Genomic DNA, 15211 nt, shown 5'->3' on the forward strand with positions numbered 1-15211 from the left:
GCTTCTCTTTCTGGTCCCAAGGGAAAACACACCATGTCAAAAGACCACCACTCATTGACACACAGGAAAAATCCAAGTTTAGTGCAATCCCACCTATGAATTTTGAGATCCACCTCTAAACTTTCACCTCAAGGTGATATCACCTACCAAAGGTGATAGCATGGTAGGTGATAGCACCCATGAAACTCAAAGCACCCGTGTTTTGGAGAAAAGCATCCTAACTTAAGTGCAATCCCACCTACGAATTTTTGAGATTTATCTCTAAATTTCACCCCAAGGTGATAGCACACATGAAACTTGGAGGAATTTAATTTAGAAATCTCCAAATATAGTGAAGGTCTAGCCTAATTCGTCATGCTCTTCATCATCAATGTTTTGAAAAAAAACATTTTGCTATGAGAGTGCTCTAAAATATTAACGTAGTGTAGTCCCACCTAACAAATTTTAATAAAAATCATTGTGTATTGGAGTGCTCGAAGATTGGTTTAGTGTACTTGCATTCATGGATATCTTTTTTTTAAAAAAAGAGGGCCAAATAATCTCAATCATGATAAAGTCAACCACACAACATTGACTGTAGGTGAGACCATTTGAACCATCACCAAATTAAAGGCTTTTGCTTCTCTTTCTGGTCCCAAGGGAAAACACACCACGTCAAAAGACCACCACTCATTGACACACAGGAAAAATCCAATTTTAGTTCAATCCCACCTATGAATTTTGAGATCCACCTCTAAACTTTCACCTCAAGGTGATAGCACCTACCAAAGGTGATAGCACCCATGAAACTCAAAGCACCCGTGTTTTGGAGAAAAGCATCCTAACTTAAGTGCAATCCCACCTACTAATTTTGAAATTTATCTCTAAATTTCACCCCAAGGTGATAGCACGCATGAAACTTGGAGGAATTTAATTTAGAAATCTCCAAATATAGTGGAGGGCTAGCCTAATTCGTCGTGCCCTTCATCATCAGTGTTTTGAAAAAAAACATTTGGCTATGAGAGTGCTCTAAAAGATCAGCTTAGTGTAGTCCCACCTAACAGATTTTAATATTTACCTTGAGATTTTCATTTTGACCTTGAGAACACCATAAGGTGATTGCACCCACGAAACGAAAAGAAAATTCTATGTCAAGAGGACCGGTTTAGTGTAATCCCACCTGACAAATTATGATATTTACGCCTAAAAAATTTATTTTTCAAATTTTCATTTAGACCTTGAAATCCCAAGTCAAAGGTGAGAATGGCATACAGTTTAGAGAAAACCTTCAACTTTAGTCAAGATTTTCCTCCGCCTTTGTCGCCTCGAATTCACTCGTGCTACCTTGGATTTGCTCACTCTTTGCCTCGGATTTGCTTGCCTTCAACCTTGGACTTGGCTTCTTGCTTTGGGCCTTGTCAATGCCAAAAACCAATATATGGAATTAGCATCTTATTTTCTCTCTCTCTCTCTCTCTCTCTCTCTCTCTCTCTCTCTCTCTCTCTCTCTCTCTCTCTCTCTCTCTCTCTCTCACACACACACACACACACAATGTGTTCGGGAAAAATGTGTCTCAGCTTAACATCGTACCTTTTCCTACCATTACAATAATAGACTTAGTTGTGGTGCAACTATGTCCACTTTTACACGAATTCCTAAGCTTATACATCAATTCTGCCCCAAGATCGAGGAAAACAATGCAAAAACACCCTAGTGTCCAAACTTTCCCCTTGTTAATAAAAAGTCCCGGTTGAGGGCAAGGGTAGAAGGCAAAATTCCACCCCAAAATAGAGAAAAAATAGTGCAAAACCCTTGAAAACAACCAATTTTTTTAAAAAAATTCGATCGAGCAATCGAAAAGCGCCAATTGGGGGCAAGGGGAAAAGGTGAAACTTCACCCCAAAAAATTGAGAAAATGAGTGCAAGCTTGGCAATAACTTGAGGGCAAAGGGAAAAGGAAAAACTCTGCCCCAAAAGCATGGGTGCAAGACAATCGTCAAAGTACATGGGTTCGCCTCCCAACAATGTTTGGAAAAAATGTGTTCCAACTTAATATTGTGTGGTTCTCAATGTCAAAAATGCCAATCCAGGGTATTTACAGTTAGTGATCTATTTCTAGAGTGCCTGGCACACCAATAAGGCATTATATGTAAACTTTTATTAAAAAAATTCCCCTTGGAAAATTAAAGGAAAGGAATTTTGTATGAATGAAAAACGGTTTTCTATGCTCCAAAAGCAAGGTGAGGGCAAGGGAAAAAGGCCAAATTCTGCCCCAAAAGCATGGGTACGAGATAGCCGTCAAAGTACATGGGTCCACCTCGCATGGCCTGTAGTGTTCAGGAAAAATGAGTTTCAACACAATATTGTGTCGTTCTCAATTTCAAGAGTGCCGATTGAGGGCAAGGGGTAAAGCAGAATTTCTACCCTGAAATAGAGAAAAATAGTGTAAAAATAGAAAAAATAAACATATTTTTAAAAATTTCCCCTTGGCAAATTAAAGGAAAGGAATTTTGTATCTTTTAAAAGGTTTTTACACCTTAATGTCCAAACTTTCAAAACAACTATTTCCCAAAGTTTCATTTTAGGGCAAGGAAAAGGCGAAATTCCGTCGCAAAACCCTGGATAATAACCTTTTGTTTTTATAAACTTTCGGTCTAGCAATCAAAAAGGGCCATTTGGGGGCAAAGAATAAAGTGAACGTTGCTCCAAGAAATCAAGAAAATCTGTGCAAGGTGAGGGGCAAGGGGAAAAGACCAAATTTCGCCCCAAAAGCATCAGTGCGAGATAACTGTCAAAGGACATGAGTTCGTCTCGCATGGCCCGCAATGTTCGAGAAAAATGCCGTTTCAACTTAATATTGTGCCATTCTCAATTTCAAAACTTCCGGTTGAGGGCAAGGAAAAAGGTGAAATTCCCCTCCGAAATAGACAAAAATAGTGTAAAAAGTTCAAAAAAAAACTTATTTTTTCAAAATTTCCCCTTGGCAAATTAAAGGAAAGGAATCTTGTATGTCTGAAAAACGATTTTTACACCCTAAATATTTTTTGTGTTGCTTCATTAAGAAGGTGCTTGTCAAAGACATCATGTCTCGTGACTATGATATCCTCCTACACCAGACCATAAAAGCACTAGATTTTGGAAAAAGTGTTATAGCTAGCATATATAATTTTATTGGACTTTCAAGACAAACTTCCCAACTTGCCCCTCTACTTCTTTGGAAATGGATTGAGGCATCGAAAGTACTACTTCATGAGCATATATACCAATTTATCAAAGGTCTCATCCTTACGATAAAGAAAACATATCTAGGTGAAATGATTGGAATCATCAACCACTAACATCAAATAAAGGGTACTCTCGAGTGATGGAACCTCCATAGGTACACCAAGGCTCCAAAATCTTCAAGGCTTATCGAATAGAGTACTTTCATAAAGTCTCTCTATGTTGCTTCCCTCCAATAGCAGAACTACATCATTGCATTGGAAGTACTTCTCCACAAGTGTGTGCCATTTATAAAGGTCTCACAAGTCTCATCCTTATAGTAAAGAAACCATATCGAGGCGAAAAAATTTGAGTCATCAAAGAGCACCATGAATTACTTATATTGTGCCTACTCGCTCCTCTACTATTTTATTCAATTTGCACTCAAATTCTTCTACCAGATTCTCTCCAAAGGATCTCCTACCTTTACAAAAGTAAAGGTCGGAATTCTAACCCGCGCCCGTCAATCGCACTCAACCACTCTAGCAAGCCCGTCGCATGGCTCACATTGGCAATCTATGCAAAAAAAAGATATAATGATTTGCCTCCACCCCAAACTCTGAGTGTCCCCTGCCCCCATCCCCATCCTTGCGCACATCTAACCACTCCAGCAATGTGAGACCGCGGGGGATTGGACTATGCAACTCTCCACCCAACCGTGCTATTTATAAACTCCTAACCTCTAAAGATAGCGCCCCTTGACCGCATGTCCGTCCTGGCCCTTGGACCTGCACTTGGCCTGACATTACTCCCCCCTTGGAGAAGCGTTTTCGTCCTCGAAAACACAAGTGGTAGTATCTTCGTAAGAACACTGATGTTTTCCTTATTGGCATCCTCTACACGGGCCAATTGTCCATATGACCGATACCTGGTGCAGCGAGGAGGTTCAATGAAACCAAGAGCAAGATCTTGATTTTCAACATTTTTGTCCTTTTGCAACCACCCGTATCTAAATGGTAACTCATGATAACTCATGTGAGTATCTTGAAAAGCTCATAGCTACTGAAAGATAGAATAGGGAGCGTCCTCATGTCAGACTTCTGAACATTTTGGAACACACAGAACCACATGTTCACCCCTAACAAAGGTTACATGCCAACATACTCTGTCAGCACACCTACTAAGTCCTTGACTTACGAAACTATCGGTATCCAACCCCACCACAACAGGTGTTCAAAGTTGAAAACCTAACCTAAGAAAATTCGAGAATAAGGAGAGAATCACCTATTGAGAATGCATTGTGCTAACGTATGCTCTTAGCAGATCCTTTAGCACGGTTTACTAACATATGCGCTTAGCATATCCTTGAGTACTAAATAGAATACTTGTAAGCTGCCCATCCAACGTGGGATGAATAACAACAGTAAGAGTGGGTACTTTCCCCAACCACTTACAGACAGTCTTCCACAACTGACGACAAACTATGACTCAACCATTGAGTATCCAACCATATACTCGATATGGAATGGAGACAACCAACTAGGTTGAAGGTAGATTGGAGGTTCCAGCAACCAATCACTAACATCCATACTCACCATCACCTTGTATGGCAGGGTGTAAACTCATACTAAATCTGCAAGAGAGATTGCACTAGCAGTGCAAAAGGGTGCAGAAAGAATAAAGTCCATGGATTTGCATGCCGCTGCAAATAAATTTGTGTTAAACACTAGGGCCCATAACACCTAGTGTGCATGCATTTAACACAAACATATCCAAACTACAATTCCATGATGAGACTTTCCACGATACTTACGTAAAAATCTTGCAACAAAGTTGGACTATAATAGAATGTGACAACCCGGTCACACCTAGGAACCAACCATGAGACCTTATCATGAACGTAGCATACTTTGCAGCAAAAGTTGGACCATAATAGAATGTGACAACCCGGTCACACCTAGGAACCAACCATGAGACATTCTCATGAACGTAGCATACTTTGCTATATGTAGAAACGACCCTCCGTTAAGGTGGTTTCACAGTACTTGTAATCACAACAAGTCTGTACTTAGTACCCGACAATTTTTGGCCACTGAAGTTGTTCTTGATACTCTGTGCGTCAATTGGTCTAATGAACGGATGCGACCAACACCTAGGGACTTCGTCGCGACACATCATTTCGAATTGGGTGCCAGTGTCAGTCCTAGAGACTCATATTCTCCACATGTGGAATATGTCTCAAGTAAGGATGCCAGGAAAAGTGACATCCATCAAGTACGAGCTGTACTTGTGTGTGGAGGTAACTACAAACACTCTGGGATGCGATTGAGAGGGACCCTCATTATCATGCTCCACACTGGCTAAACCAAACTCCTTGTGTTCCTAGACCATGTTGTATCCCATGTGACAACATGTGCCAAATCGAACCCTACAAGTAGGTTCGTAACAGCATAAGGCAAAAAGGTAGATTGGACACTTTGCCCAAAACACTTTGTGCCGACATGCCCTTGGCATGGCTCTGTAACATTCAAGCGTACTTATACGTCTTGAAAAAAAACAAGCAAAGCATACAAAAAATGGAATAACACCAAATTAATAGATGCGTACCTGGAGGTTTGAACGTAATGTTCACTTACCAGTATTCAAACGGAGAGGAGCACATCTCCTACCTGAAAAACAAACAGCATTGCACTAGGAACCGTGGGTGTTGCCTACGCAATCCAACCCCTTTGGTTAAAATCTACGTAGCCAAACCCCTTGGTAAGACCCTTTGTAGAAACTGCTCAACTAGCAGGTAACGACAACCAACATAGTTAACCGTGTACATAATGATTGGAATCAACTTGAAAAGTTGAGTTTGTCCACTACCGCGTGGTAGATTGCGGAATTCTTTCCTTGAAAGTCTAACTGAGAGAGATCAAATTGTGATCCTCAATGCAGATCAATTGTGATCCTCAATGCCTATGGGGTGATGTAGCAGTCACCCGTCGGGTCGTACCCCAAAACAATATGTCCATAGACACTCCGCAGTATTATAGAGAGAGCAGGAAATCCACACAATTGAACTGCCTAGCTCGTGTGGACAGCCATGCTGTCACCACTAATTGCTGCATCTATACTTTCTTATAGAGATCAACTGCGATGAGTTGAAGATTATCAAAAACTCAGCTTGAGTGTCGCACTGAAAACATGTAGTGCAAAAATGACACCCTAAACATCCGTAATGACAAGACTCTTGCTTGTGCATTAACGTCGATGTATACTTCCCTGGGTAGATCTGTTCAATCTTGAAAACAATCACCCCAAAGAATGCCAATAGTTGGGTCTTACCCTTGGCCTCACAATGGCTCTTAGCCGGTGTGGCTCATAGCCCTTATGAAAATTAGTGTTCAATGGAGGAACCGATGAAGACTAATTTGAGTAGCATCTTAGCCACGTGCTAGCTGAGAGTTAGAGCACCTTGGCTCAGGCTGACTCCCGAGCAGAACACGTATCAAAAGCTTCTTAGAAGATTTTTCATTTTTCCCTTAAAGAGAGGGAGAGAGAGAAGAAGAACATGCTGGGCTGAGGAATTTTTCTTAAGGTTGTAGAGTGTGTATCCTAGCTGTGTGCCCTAACGCATCTTATGCCTGACTTGTAGCTTATCGTATAAGTAGGCCACAATTTTCTGGTATGACTCTCTCATCGAGAGACGGAATAGAAAAACATAAAACTCATTCTGACCCACCTACCTTGTAGGGGTCGTGATTGCATTGGCACTATGCCTGGGAATCAAGTCCAAATTTTTTGGTTCTTTTTAGTGCTGTTGTGTTGACAGCAATCAAAAAACACATTGGAACAATCCATCACTTAGTCTATCCTTGACAGAGTTTTGAGTGTGATAGCGGAAGCATAATCCATGAATCAGTGGAATTCATGCCACCCGGCTGGCATGCCGTGCATGCAGAATTGTAAGCCTTTCAGTTTTCCAAACTGGCGTGCCAATGCCCTTGATGCCAAGTCAATGGGCAGTATCGTGGCACGCGTGAGAAGCCTTGCTTCATGTGATGTTGTCAAAGCACTTTTCTTTACATAACAGACAACGTGTTCCAATGGAAACATGAAAAACAAACAAATTGAAAATTAGGCTCACCTGGTTATCCCGTTGTAACCAGTCATCCTCAAATTTTAATGGAGAAGAACTCGTTCCATAACGGCTCACAGCCTAGTCTGCCACATGAGAGAGAGTTGTCGCGTGTATATACATACTCCCCTTGTAGCATATACATCCATCTGGCAAGTAATAAAAGAACCTGCAAGCAGATTACCAAATTCCTCCCAAGTGTGTATGCTCATAGCATATGCCAAACGTGGGGAGTGTCAATGCAAGATGCCTAACTTGAAGCGTTGCGTCACAGAAATTGAAGCCTTGCTGATAGCAAACTGAGGTGGTTGTTGACATGCAGAGAGCATGACAAAAAGAATCGACCTTGTCAAGGAATTTCAACTAAAATGAGCTAAGACTGTGACAAGCATCCTTTGGCAATGACTAGAAATAGTGACAAGGAGGCGTTCATGCCGAACAACGTGCCGCCTGCATCAAGGCAAGAAGGAGGATGTGCTAATCTCCTTGAGATTACAAAACATGGCAAAATGGCAAAAACGAATCGACCTTGTCGAACACTTTTAGCTAAATGACCATGTCGAATATCTCAGCATCTCGAGAATTATAAAAAAGTATGCATAATTGATGTAGTCTCTGCCAATTTCGAGAAAAGGTGACAGTAGGCGGTCATGCCAAGCAACTGGGCACCGTACATCAAGTCGATCGGCAAGCCAGGTCAATCTCCTTGAGATTCTAGAACAATGACAACTTGCTATGCTTTTGCATCAAATTGACCCAGTTGTTGTGCTCCAAGACGTATAAGTTATCACACATACACCATGCATGATACCCTTTCTAGTCTTGTCGGCCATGTTTGTTCGTGTACATGGTTGACCTTGGCAAGCGATATGCAAGGGCGTACCCATTGAAAGCACTTTGCTTTGCCCCAAAAAAATTGTAGAACAGAGGCAACAATTGCTTAAAATTGTAATTACTGGCCGGCTTTGTCGAATGCTGTAAGCAAATAGTTCATAGGTCCTGTCTAGCTTGCCATGGTTGCCAAGCAAGCTTGGCTGTAACATTGACTAGGAGTCATCGGATGCCTTGCAAAATCGATTGACGTTCCCTAGTTATGCCTTGCATTAGATTAACAATCCATGTCTGATTGAGAAGCCTTGCTTCCGTAGAATCATGGAGTACATCTTTCCTCCTTTATCGCACATCTATGTCTTCGTCCAAGCATGTCTTGGAGTCCTGTTGTAATCCCGCACTAGGCAGAGTCCGAGAGATCTGGAGATTCCAAGAGATGTTTTGCGACATATAGTGGGACTGTATACACGTTTCACTTGTAAATTTCTACACATGACATGTGCAAAAATTCGCCATATGAGCTGTCATGTGCAGAAATTTTCCAGATGAGCTAAGGGACGTGACCATGAGACTTTGAACGTCCATGGGTTGTGGCTTTACTGCCGATACTCCTTGCCCGTGTGGCAACACCCCTAGGTGGGGTGTGTGGCCCAACTTAGGGCATGAAAAAAGAAAAAATTAAAAAATAACGAAAGCAAATACCTGCACAGGAGGCCGCTGCCTGCGCGATCATGGAGGAGGGTGTGGCGCTTGACTCGGGTGTTTTTTGGCCACACTGCAGCAACGAGTTTCATCCCTTGATGCTTTGCGCTCCCAACAAGCCCGGCCTCATCTATTTTCACCATGGTCGACTGCGCCTATCTTCCCCTCCTAGGGTTCTTACCCATGGCCGCAATCCTCGACTTTGACCTCAACCATGTCTCCTGCTAAGCGGCCATGCCCGCTGCAAGGTGTTTTCGGTCCTCCTATTTGCATGAACATGCAAAAGCATGCCCCAAGGTCATGAGCACAACGCCCTCCTCCTTCCTCCTTTCGCCAGGAAAGAGCCATGTTCAGCCATGGGAATATACACGGACAAGGGAGAGAGAGAGAGAGAGGGATTGCCTTCTTCTTCGATCGATCGAGAGAGAGACCTAGAGAGAGAGAGAGAGAGAGAGAGAGAGAGAGAGAGAGAGAGAGAGAGAGACCCCTCCCCTCCTCCATGTCTCTCCCCTCCCCCTGAGCTCTGATACTAATGTGAGACCGCGGGGGATTGGATCATGCAACTCTCCACCCAACCGTGCTATTTATAGAATCCTAGCCTCTAACGATAGCACCCCTTGACCGCATGTCCGTCCTGGCCCTTGGCCCTGCCCTTGGCCTGACAAGCAAGCCCGTCGCCTTGCTCACTCTCGCCTTTTATGGCAAAAATAAAAAGATATAATGATTTGCCTCCACCCCAAAGCCTTTTTATTGTCTCACGCATGAAGCAAATGATTCGCGTTGGAGGGTAGACTCAATCACAATAAGTTTTGGACAGATTCTCACAATAATTCCCACATTATGACTTAACGCAACATCATGAGCTTCTGTGAGGGAGGTACGACATACCTATCTAGGTACGATTGGGGGCAGGGGATCGCCGGCCCGACGGGGGGACCAATGTTCCCGTGCCTCCCGAGCAGTGCCTCCCGAGCAGAAGCTCATGATGTTATGCATTGTATGAAAAACACTGAAAAAGTCTCCCGTTTCCTACATGAGAAAATTTCTAAATCTTCTTGTGAATGGAGCCTTTTAAATAGCCATACAATAGGTTGGCACGCATGTCTTATTACATGGAATTTCTAAAGATTCTTTTTTTGGAGGGTAGTAAAAGAGAAGGGAGAGGTGGCCACTTCGAGGAGAGAGAGAAAGAGAGAGAGATTCTTTTGCCACAACACCCGCTTCCTGCCTTGCATTGGGTGAGAGAGAGAGAGAGAGAGAGAGAGAGAGAGAGAGAGAGAGAGAGAGAGAGAGAGAGCGAATCCAGGGTGAGGCCTGTCCTCTGCCCTCATCAATGTCCATGAGGCTCGTCTCCTACCATACCACTATCCTCTCTCCGCACACTCTCCAAGTTGGGCGGAGTGCACATTTTCGTCTCCGGCTCTCGCTCCAAGACCTGGGACGCTGTCTCCTTCCGTCTCGGGCTCTCACTCCAAGACCTGCGAGATGGTCTCTCTCTGTCCCCTTGGCTCTGCTGCGAGAGCCGTGCTTCTCTCCTGTGTCTGTCTCTATGGCGTCGCTCTCCTCAATCACAGCCTGCTGAGTAGGAGGATCTTGGCTTCACCCATACGTAGGCGATGGTGTTTGTGTTGGTTGCTGGGGCTGTGTTTGCAGATCATGCGAGGAGACACTTTGTGTCGAGGGGGCAGTCTTGCAGGGCACAATGGAGGAGACACCTTGCAAGCTGGACAGAGACAACACACGACACACATACGATACGAATCCACCATTGCTCTCATGGAGGAGGCAGCAGGAGTTGGTTGAGAGAGAGAGAGAGAGAGAGAGAGAGAGAGAAAAAACTTACTGACCTCGAGCCGCACACACAGCGAGCTGCGCACAACCCTTGATGTTATCTTTCTCTCACCCTCTCCCTCTCCCTCTCTCATGCATAGACGTTAAGTTTCTCTTCTTCTTCGCTCTCTTTGTCCCACTCTCATACGCCGCAGCAGAGCAGGGGACCTCGATTGAGATGTTTTTGAAGAATCCCACCCTCCTTGAGATCTTCTCTCGCTCTCTCTCTCTCTCTATCTCTCACGCATACGCGCTTGCCTTGATTAGGCTCTCTAGTGTCGTAGCCTTGATTGGGCAGCGCATGCACGGTGGGTGGATCTTACACACACACAAACTCGTTGAATCCATTAAACGCAGCATGCACGATGAGTAGTCTAATACAACTCTAACCCATCAAGTCAACGCTTGAACCAAGTTTTTTAAAAAAAACAACCAAAACAAACCCCTCTAGCATGCGACACTTGGAGGGGCTCAAAGAGCTTGAAAATCTCAAGCTGCATAATGCAAGTATAGAAGTGAAGCTTCACCTTACATAAATCTAGTAAATTCTATACAGGTGTACATATATATACACACACACATATATATATATATTTATGTACTTATGTTTATGAAACCTAGCTTTTTGGCGTGCCCCAAAGTGGGGAGGCCTTAGTAGTGATGGCTCACTTTTTGCTAATGAAAAAGGGGAAGTTATTTTCAAAATAGATTAAATTAAAAATTAGTGTGAAAATTGGTTATTAAAAAGACCATTTTTTGAGATAGAGAGGTTTTTGGCCTACTCCAAAGGGGAAGGCTTAAGTGATGCCTTCCCTTTTTGCTAATGAAAAAGGGAAGCTTATTTTAAAAAACTACATAAATTATTTTTGGATGAAAAAAATAGAAAATCTTCATTACAAAGCCTACTGCAGACAAGCCTTTATGGAATTGGGTGATACTTTCAAAAAATAAAAAACTCATGGGGATTTGTGAAAGAATTTTTTTCAAGATTCTTGATTCAAAGAATGAGTGGTGGGGATTTGTGAAAGATTTTTTTAGAGGTTCTTGACTCAAATAATGGAGTGGTGGGTCTGGTGGCCTCAACTTTTACGGAGATGGTGCAGGTGTGGAGAGATATGTTTGGCGAGGTTCATGAGCTCTCTCTCTTAGTCTGGTGGTCTCAAATTTTTACAAAGATGTTGCAGGTGGTAGAGGGTGGAGAGATGTGCTGGGCGAGGTTTACGACATCTCTCTCTTGCTCTACTGTGGCGCGTGAGTAGGGTTTGTTGGCCTGCTACTGCAAGGTGAGGGTAGTCCTTCAAAGGGGAAGAGAGAGAGAGAGAGAGAGAGAGAGAGAGAGAGAGAGAGAGGGAGGGAAGTCATCTCCATGTAGAGCTTGTTGTCACTTAACTACAAAAGCTATGAAATGTGTGTGCATGTATGAGAAATGAGCCAACCATTACAGTCTTGTAGGCAAAGTGGCAAGGAATTCAACATGGGTATCACCTGCTTGGAAGAGGGCAGCATTGCCCTACTTGCGCACAAGATTGAGAGAGAAGAGATCCATGGAGGCTACGCACCTGCATGTTGAGGCAGAAGAAAAAAGAGTTACGACCTACGGGAATTGTGTGCGTGATGGGGTAGGGGTAGCCCTTGTTCGAGTGGGTGAGACCTACATTGGTTTGCGTAGTGGAGGGTCTCGCTAGTACTGCCGCTTCTCCTGCACATCTCCTCAACTGCCTCTGGATCCCCCCTGGACTGCTGGTGGCCTTGTTGGATGCATCCTCACCTCCCTCTCCCCCTCAATCTTCCACGTCCTTCATGTCCAAAGCAAATCACACACAAACGCACAGGGACAGATGCTTTGTGAACATGGCATATGATAGACACTCCTAGATAGCATTGCACCCCAAAGCTCTTTCCAAAGCCACTTCTCTCTCTCTCTCTCTCTCTCTCTCTCTCTCTCTCTCTCTCTCTCTCTCTCTCTCTCTCTCTCTCTCTATTATTTCCCACGAGTGCCATGCAACACCCTTCCTCTGCTGGATCTTCTTGACAGACCTTCTTCTGCATCCACTGCATGTTGTGGTTTGTGGCTTTCATTCGAATGTATAGGCTATGGGCTCATCATCCGTCGTGTGTCAAAAGTAAGTCAAGACTTTCTGTAATTTTAGATTGTCAACCCAGTTAGATCTATGTTTTAAAAATACATGGCTTCTGTCAGGGTCATTAGTTTCTTGTTTTATTTTTGACAAGTCGATGATCTTATCAAGCAAGAGAGCATGGTAGTTTATGATTTTTTTGACCATTATGTATGCAATTATGAGTCGGTTTCCAGATTGAGCTCCTTATGTATTGTTAGATTGATCAATTTTTATTTTGATTATATGTGTGCATGAACTTGTTTGTTCTTACTCGCTAATATATTTATACCTGACTAATATATTTATACATGACTCCTACTGGGTCCAGCTTCATTAAATGGAATCTAGATACATTCGCTGCACCGTTAACCTCCTTTCTAAAGGAAAAAGGCAACTGGTCGATCATCGATGTCCTGCGCTCCTTGCCTGCCTTGCGTCCTGCATCGTGCTCGCTCACCACACACACACACACACACACACACACACACACACACACACACACACACACAGGCCCTGCAACCCGAGCATGCGTCCGCTCTGTGCCTCCTGCGTCACCCTCCCCTCCCCATGACTTTGTGGCCTCGACCTCCCCACTTTCCTACCCTCCTCTTCTGCAACATTGCTTGGCTGCGTTTGGATCTGCTTGACACATCCTCCCCCCACAATTATCCTATGCACCCTACCTTATCACTGCACTCATATCCCCCTCGTGACGATCACAGGGCTGTGCCGTGCCTTCTCCTCTTGCCTACGATTCCTGCGCATCTTCCCCTACGACGGCTGTCCATATTGCACTCCTCCTCAGCCACGTTTCCCTCACGATCCACAACTCCTCTTCCCTGCGACACCCGTGCATATATTTCACTCCTCCTCGGATACCTTTCCCTAGTGGCCTACCTCATAATCATGCCCTAACTATTGGCTCTGCTGAATCGCCGCCATGCATGCTCTCTCAAATAGGCGTATTCACCTCAACAAACAAACAGAACCAATTGCTTCATTATATTTAGACAAATACATGCTAAGCGCGGATCTCATTTGTCAAAAAGGAATAAAGATTAGAAAATCACGAACAGATCCAACCAAAAGGGTATTTTGGGAATTTTGAAATTGGAGGGGTGTTTTTGGAATTTCCACAAACCAAAAGGGTATTTTGGTTTGGTAACAAGAGAGAGAAATTTCTAGATGGCATGCACTGCCTGCCTCCCTCCTCCCTCCACGTGGAAAGATCTTTTCGTTTTTTTAAGATTAGTTATGATCCAAACTTATTTTTTTCTTTTTCCCAAAGTGAAGTATCTTGTGAGATTCTCTTCAATGAGAAGTGAAGTATCTTGTGAGATTCTCTTCAATGAGACATGCGTATAGATCTACTACTTGCTCTACTTGCTCTACTTTTGTTTTTCATTACATAGAATCTCCCCAAGATGCTTAGCATCTCTAATTAGCATGTCCATGCACGTCACCATTTAAAATCAATCTTAATGAGTAGGATTTGAACACATCACGTATATAGTATGAAACTCAACCTTAACCACTAGGCTATATGCCTACTCTGGTCCTTGAGCCCCTTTGAGCCATAAAAAAAAAGAATACAACCCCCCCCCCCCCCCCCCCTCCCCCTTCTCTTTTCCCTTTTTTTCCCCCACCCTTCGCTTTTCCTTTCTTCCCCCCCCCCCCCCCAAAACTAATTAATTAATGGCTTTTGAAAAAGTCGTTTTGACTGCCTACTGGTATTTAGGTTTTGTTTGTAGAGGTTATTTGGCATGAGTCCGCAATAAGTGCTTTTGTGATAGATAGCAGGCTCGAGGATCTAGTGAGAGTGAAGAGGAGGTAGTCTCATAATGATTTTTTTGGAATCAATGAAGAGGAGTTTCATTGCCGTGGTTTTTGAAAGGTTTAAACCATTTCCTTAGCTTGAAATACTTGTTTTAACAAGTCATCAAAGTTTTGTTCAATATATTTGTAGTTATGATAAAATCTGAAGTCTCTCTTGCCTTTATTACTGGGTCTACGTTACTTTATTATAGCGAATCTGAGAAGATCCTTTATCTCACTTTTGTTGCACCCGTCTTTGGGAAACCAAAATCAGCCTGTCGGATCCCCCGTGCAGGTGCCTGAGCAGAACTCGCCTTGCGATGAACGGCTATTCCTCCTGCTTCGTCATCCCTCTCCTTGCCACTTACTGTGTAGCGCCATGCCATTCAACCAAACTTGCCAATGCCCCCTCCGTCGCGCTCAGAAGCTCTGACCTCTCTCTCTCTCTCTCTCTCTCTCTCTCTCTCTCTCTCTCTCTCTCTCTCTCTCTCTCTCTCTCTCTCTCCGCCTCACAGAACCTTGATGCCTTGATTTTTCTGCAGGACAGAGACGTGCATAGCATATTTTGTCTCTGGCGCAATGTCCACATTCACAAAAATCTCTCAAGGAT

The sequence above is a fragment of the Adiantum capillus-veneris genome, chromosome 3 (assembly GCF_014529385.1).
Source record: "Adiantum capillus-veneris isolate H3 chromosome 3, ASM1452938v2, whole genome shotgun sequence".
NCBI classification, from domain to species: Eukaryota; Viridiplantae; Streptophyta; class Polypodiopsida; order Polypodiales; family Pteridaceae; genus Adiantum; species Adiantum capillus-veneris.